The sequence below is a fragment of the Nuphar pumila genome, chromosome 2 (genome assembly GCF_984573655.1).
Source record: "Nuphar pumila chromosome 2, dmNupPumi1.hap1.1, whole genome shotgun sequence".
Taxonomy (NCBI): domain Eukaryota; kingdom Viridiplantae; phylum Streptophyta; class Magnoliopsida; order Nymphaeales; family Nymphaeaceae; genus Nuphar; species Nuphar pumila.
The window spans coordinates 34,168,985-34,176,365 of record NC_143250.1 but is presented as its reverse complement, the minus strand read 5'-3'; the positions used below and the strand labels follow the sequence as shown (position 1 = coordinate 34,176,365).

Here is a 7,381-nt window from a genome sequence, read left to right as displayed (position 1 = left end):
AATATTTTCAAATTAAGGTCAAGTGAGACCGCGCAAAATTAGTTCCTCTTCTCTCTTTTTCTTTCTTTCTTTCTTTTCCCTCCTCTTTCTCTTTTCTTTCTTCTATTCTTCTCCCTTCAAAAAGGAGGAAAATAGGGGTTAGAAAAGGAAAAGAGAAGGAAGAGAGAGAAACAAGAGAATAGGAAAATTTTTGCGATGATCACAGAAGTAGGTCGCACACATAACAAGGATACATATGATTAAGCAATGACATGTTTATGAGTGGGTTTATATTTGCATGAGTACACATGCATTTGGCATCTTGGCTGAGTGTTATAAAGCACTACTTTTGTTTTGTGAGGCACCGATGGCCTAAATGGATCGTCACCGGCCTGGAGAGTCGTGGGTTTGGGTCTTTTCACATATGTTTTTAAATGCAGCACTTAAACCACATGAGTTGGTATGACACACTACTACACTGTTCGAGTTGTTTATAGGGGCTGGAGTCCCGTAAGGGTCCCCGCAAGGAAGAATGCGGGTTTTCACTTTAATTTTGCATGTAGGGTTGCAAACTTAAAGAATTAACTTTAATAAAAATACAATAAATAAGAACAGTGTAATATACATTCTGAGATATCTCATCTAGAGTATGAGAATCTTAGAGATCCGGTCGTGGGGAGGCTGTGAGGATACAAAAACTCTGTGTGCTGTAATTTGGTCCTCTGAACCCGATATTGAGGTTCTTTCTCCTAACCACGGTTTTAGGGAGAGTCCACCACTTTACCCGGGAGTGGTGTGTTTGACACAACTGTTGTTTATGGTACCAAGGAAGTGACACATGTGAGTGTGGGGTGTCCCTTGTATCCCCGACATTAGATGTGGAGATCTAATGTTCCGAAGGTGATTCGGTCAAGGGCTAAGTTGGAACCCAGTAATAAAATACAAGTTGTGTGTTAAGCTACCCTGGGAACCTACTTGACCTCGGGGATTGTACCTGTTTGGTGTATCCGCGGGCAACGATAATTAAAAAGAGGAACTTAAAGTTGTGTGCATTCAATAGGGCTTGCATATGGAAAGATGGAACTTAAATGAAAGATAGCAAAAAGGAATCATGCATTGCACATAATCATGCATTTTCCTGCTATGCACTAGATCATGCATAATTGATTTATTTTCAAATTCATGGTAGAATGGTGAATGTATGTTATTTACTTCCTACAAAGTATACTGAAAGATCTTGTTACTTAATTCTTGTATATGCTTATGCATTACTGTTTCTTTCTGCTTATCATATGTAACTAATTGCATGAATGGTTATTTAGATTCTGCAAATCTTGTATCTGCACTCACTTAAATCATTACATGAAATCTTATCCATGTTCTTTGTCTCACCTGATTTCCTTAGAAGTAGTTGTGCTCAGAATTTCGGTTCTGACACCCTACTTTGATGGTTTTTCACAGGAAATGGTGAACAGTGGGGTTGGACTGACTACTGGGGATGGATGAGAGTCATACTTGGGCTTGACAGCTTCAGCATGGGACATAGTGGCTCTTTCTTTTATTTCAGTTCTTCTTGCTTTTTCAGTTGCTTTATTTTCAGTCGAATAAAACCTTGTCTCTAAATTTTTTTCTTATTCATAAATAAAGGAATTGTTCTGGTTGTTATGGATGATGGTTGTAAGTTCGTTTGGGGTGATTGGGCTATCCAATGGAAATTGGAACTGTGAGGACCCCGGGTTTCTGGGAAGGTTTCCGCAATAAAATATATATATATATATATATATATATATATATATATATATATATATATATATATATATATATATATATATATATATATATATATATATCGCATTTTTAAAGGGTATAAATTGGGGTCGTTACAGGTTTGGTATCAGAGCCCACCACAAAGACTTGCAATTTTATCATCTTTTGGGTATTAAAATTTTATTTTGGTGTGAGAGCCCTATCCTGAAGCGTCGACAAGTGTGACTCGTCTTTCAGAGTAGTCCTCTTCACTGGTAAGGTTATTTAAATTCTTTTATCTAAGCATTGACATTTAGTATGCTTGATTTTATTTTGGAGTAAAAAGAAAACACTAGTAATCGGATGTGATCTTTAAAGGTAGTTGTACGGGATCAACCCAAGTGGGGTAGGATCAGAGAGGGTCTGATTTTATGAAATACATGTGTGTTGTAGATGTCGTATACTCGCAGAGGTGCTTCGTCCTCTACTGCTGCTCCCGCAAACTGGCAGAATCAAATGGATTTTATTATGGAAGTCATTCATACCCTGACCGAGACCATGACGGCTCAGGCGGCACAAACAACACAGGCGGTGCAAGCAGCTCAAGCTATACAGGCGGCACAGGCTGCGCAAGTGGCATAGGCTGCCCAGGCAGCTGCGCAGGCAGCCACACAAGCAGCAGCTCGTGACCCTCCTGTCAATGTTGTTCCAAATGCGGACGACGCTTCCTTTGAAAGGTTCCTGAAGTTGGATCCACCAACTTTTTCAGGAAAGGCAGACTCAGAGGCAGCGGAGAACTGGGTTGAGGAGATGGAGCGAGCGTTCGACGTCCTATCTGTCCCTGAGGACAGAAAGACATCTTTTGGCACGTACCGTTTGAAGGGCGATGCCAAGAAGTGGTGGGACACCCTGCAAAGGGTGAAGTTCGCTGACTGGGATGAGATTCCCTGGGAGGCGTTCTGAGAGAAGTTTCTGGATGCATATTTTCCCTCTTATGCCGAGGAATAGATACAACGAGAGTTCCTCGATTTGACTCAGGGGACCATGAGTCTAGTGGACTGCACTACAAGGTTCCGGAACCTCGAGAGGTACTGTCTGAACCTCTTTAAGAGTGAGAAGGCAAGGGCGGGGAAGTATGTGCACGAATTAAAGGATGGGTTGCGGACTCGCGTCCTGATGAGTCAGCCTACTACTTTGGCTGATGCGATTGAGTCGGCTACTGTTCTGACTAAAGATTGGGAGAAGTCCAGGGCTACAATTAAGAAAGGGGGCGGCAATGGAGATGGTTCTTTGGGCACAACGAGGAAGAATCCACCAGCAGGCGGAAGGGTTCAAGGTGGCAAGAAACCACGAACCCATGATGGGCGACAACACAATCGATTCCAGCAGCAGGGAAGGGCCCTGCCAGTGTGTCGCAAGTGCGGCAAGAGCCATCAACCTGACTTTTGCCCTATGTTTAAGGGAGTCTGTTTTCAGTGTCAACAACCTGGGCACATCGCTCCTTATTGTCCGAACAAGCCTGCGGTTCCAGGAGGACAACAACCACCACAGCAGCAACAACAAAGACCTTATCAACAACAAGGTCAGTGCAGGACTAATGGGCGAGTCTATGCGGCTACAACAGCTACTCAGAGCCATCAGTCTGATCTGATCAAAGGTATATTCTTAGTTGATGAACACTTTGCACGTGTAATGTTTGATTCAGGTGCAACACACAGCTTTATTTCTTCTTCGTTTGCAAAGTTGCTTGATTTGGTTCCTTCTAGCCTCGAAAGGGCTCTTGATGTGATGTCACCTATGGGTGTATCCTCCTCCTGCGGAAAATATTTTCCAGCAGTATGTGTGGTGATAGAAGGCCATGATTTGTCTGTCGATTTGGTCATTTTAGATATGACATTTTATGATGTCATTTTGGGTATGGACTGGTTGTCCAAGCATAATGCGACCCTCCAGTGTCGTGGTAAGAAGGTTATCTTGGAGCGTCCCAATTTGTCTGTATTGTTGCGTCTTTCAACGAGACCGACCGACGGGGTGAGGGTCGTCTCAGCTTTGAAGGTCTTCAAGTACCACAAGCAGGGTTGCATGGTGTTTTTGGCCAATGTGTCCGCTCAAGATAGTCAGGTGACACCCTTGGAGCAGTTAGATGTTGTCCGCGAGTTCCCGAATGTCTTTCCGGAGGACTTGTCGGGCTTGCCGCCACATCGAGAAATCGAGTTCTCAATCGAGCTAGTGTCTGGTACGACACCAGTTTCTTAAGCCCCATATCGCATGGCACCTGCGGAGTTAGTAGAATTAAAGAAGCAGTTGCAGGAGCTTCTTGACAAAGGATTCATTAGACCGAGTGTGTCCCCTTGGGGTGCACCAGTCCTCTTTGTTAAGAAGAAGGATGGCTCAATGCGACTTTATATCGATTACCGTATGCTAAACCAAGTGACGGTGAAGAACAAGTACCCACTGCCGAGGATTGATGATCTGTTTGATCAGCTGATGAAGGCAAAGGTGTTCTCGAAGATCGACCTTCGTTCTGGGTATCATCAGTTGAGAATCAAGATGGAGGACATTCCAAAAACGGCATTTAGGTCCAGATATGGGCATTATGAATTTCTAGTGATGTCCTTTGGACTCACCAATGCCCCTGCAGCGTTTATGGACCTGATGAATCGGGTTTTCAAGTTGTGACTGGATTCCTTTGTCATCGTGTTCATAGATGACATCTTGATATACTCTGAGAGTGTAGAAGATCACCGAGAGCATCTACGAGTTGTGCTGCAGACACTCAGAGAACATCAACTCTATGCAAAGTTCTCAAAGTGTGAGTTTTGGATTGATAGAGTGATGTTTCTCGGTCACGTAATATCCGAGAGAGGAGTGGAGGTTGACCCAGCCAAGGTAGAGGCTGTTTTGTCATGGTAGCAACCAAAGACAATGACTGATATCAGAAGTTTCTTGGGATTGGTGGGTTACTACCATCGATTTATTCAAGACTTCTCGCGTATAGCTGCCCCTATGACTCGGCTGTTGCAGAAAGGAGTAAAGTTCGTGTGGTCACCTCGATGTGAGGACAGTTTTCAAGAGCTGAAGAATAGATTAACCACGACACCTGTTTTGACATTGCCTTCTGGGACGGGTGGTTTCGTCGTGTACAGTGATGCTTCGGGGACCGGACTGGGTTGTGTCTTCATGCAGCGCGGTAAGGTCATAGCATATGCTTCTAGACAATTGAAGGTATACGAAAAGAATTACCCTACGCATGATTTGGAGTTGGCAGCAGTAGTCTTCGCATTGAAGATTTGGCGCTACTACCTTTATGGAGAACAATTTGAGGTTATGTCCAATCACAAGAGCCTTAAGTATATTTTTACTAAGCGGGACTTGAATTTGAGGCAGCGTAGGTGGTTAGAGTTTTTAAAGGACTATGACTTCTCCATCGCTTACCATCCGGGTAAGACAAATGTGGTGGCAGACGCGCTTAGCAGGAAGGCGACGGTCACAGCTGCCAGACTGATCGAACGCAGTTGAAATTTAATCAAGGAGTTGGTCAGATGGCAGCCATTCGCGGGTGATTCTGGACGCATCATTTGTGCGGGGATGCAGGCAAGATCGAAGATCATAGATCGGATCGAGGAGCTTCAGTCAGCCGATCCGGATTTTGAGAAGCTATGTGAGAGTGCCCAAAAGCCAGAAGCGCAATTTCATCGAGAGGAGGACAAAACCATCATGTTCGAAGACAGATGGTGGGTTCCAAAAGCATTGCGGGAGGAACTGATGAGTGAAGCTCATAGGTCGAGATATTCCATTCACCCTGGTTCCACTAAAATGTTCAAAGATCTTCAGAGGACTTCTGGTGGAATGGGATGAAACGGGACATCACGGAGTTCGTGTCCCGATGTCTTACCTGTCAGCAGGTGAAGATTGAATACTAGAGACTTGGTGGACTTATACAGCCACTTGAGATTCCAGAGTGGAAGTGGGATGATATCTCGATGGACTTCATAGTAGGGTTACCGAAGACTCAACAACAACGAGATGCCATTTGGGTAATATTGAATCGTTTGACAAAGAGTGTTGTAAACACCCCAAATTTTCACTCACCTCCCCTACATCTCCACCAAACATCCGTTGATCAAATGCCGAAGTCATAAACATGAAAGTTGTTCATGTAGGTGTCGTGCGTAGCTCTGATTAATTTCATAAATTTCCATGGCTGTTTTCTATTTGTTTAGCATTTTACATCAGATTAGGGTGATTTTTACCTCTGTCAGAACTAAATCCCTGTTGCCGAACTCACCATGGCTCAAATCCCGTGGCTGTAAAAACCAAAAATGTTCTATTTCGGGTCTTTTAGCAGTCTGCAAAATATCAGAAGTTTTCATGGTGTAAATCTTGAATTATCATATTAGGCATTGCATTTGGTTCGGATCCATAGGCAAAATCCACCATTTTAGGACTTTCTTTGAATTTTAGCATTTAAATCATATCATTTCGTGATTCTTAGCATTTTAGGTTGTTTATCAGAGTAAGTAGATGCTTCATACCGAATTTGGTGCAATTTGGAATCCATTTGAGGTTCGGATTAGCCATAATACCAAAACAGGGTCCCGCAGGACCCGGATCCAAGTGAAAAACAAGCGAAAATCGTTATTTTTGATAAATTGCAAAATATCAAATTCTGATTTTACAGCCTTAGTGTGTTTATCAGTATGTCATCATGTCTCCTACTGCATTTCATCATCATTTGATTCAATTTGAATTTCGAAATCTCAGTTTTACCAAGTTTTACTTCAAAAAAAAACCTGATTTTAAAAGTGTAACTTTAATTTTAGGGGTGTTTTGGTCATTTTGACCACCAATTCCGAATTTCAAACTGTTTTCTACTGAATTTCTAGCATTTTCATCATTTCAAAATATCAAGAAAGCATGAGAATAGGGTTCATATCCAATTAAATCCAATAATTTTAGAATATTATTGGAAAATCTTGGAAAAACCCACATATTTGAGCTAACCCTATTTCAAGCTTGGCAGAAACAATCAAAAGAAGGAGCTGAAGTCTGCAAATTTCTTTTATTTCCTTTATTTAGTGATGTAATAATGTAAATTTTGGAATAATAGAGTTAATTTCCTGCTTAGACTAGGATGCATATCATATAGTTTGAATTTATGCAATATCCTGCTTATATGATTCATGCATTTTATTCCAAAAGCACTATGGATGTTCACGAATGGCACGTGCACCAACTCTTAGGGAGTTGATGGACTCGGTGGAATCCATATTTACGGCCCTAGTCGGAATATGGACGAGACCCAGATCCATCATCTTTCTACTAGTCACATTGAGCCTACACTCTTAGGCTATCTTAAAATGCACATCATATTTCCAAAGTTTTCAAAATCATGTGCATCAAATCAACTAAGTTCTGAATATATTCATGGCCACAGTAAAATTCCCAGGATTTTGATTCCCCAAGTTTTGAATTTCCTTCTCGAATGAGTTTTCCTATAAATCTTTCATCATTTTCCTAAGAAAACTCTCAAAGTCCAAGTTTTCCTAAGAAGTGTTTCCCTTTTCAAAAGGTTCATCTTTTCTCAAGAATCACTTTCATTTTCCCAGGATTTTCAACCATTCATGATTTTCCCACAACTTCATGAACTTTCCCG

The 7,381-nt window shown here is 42.0% G+C and overlaps 1 pseudogene; it reads left to right on the top strand.

The window, feature by feature from the left end:
* Nucleotides 1–2,769: 2,769 nt before the first annotated feature.
* On the top strand, nt 2,770–5,244 carry LOC149845217 (uncharacterized; annotated as a pseudogene).
* Nucleotides 5,245–7,381: the final 2,137 nt, after the last annotated feature.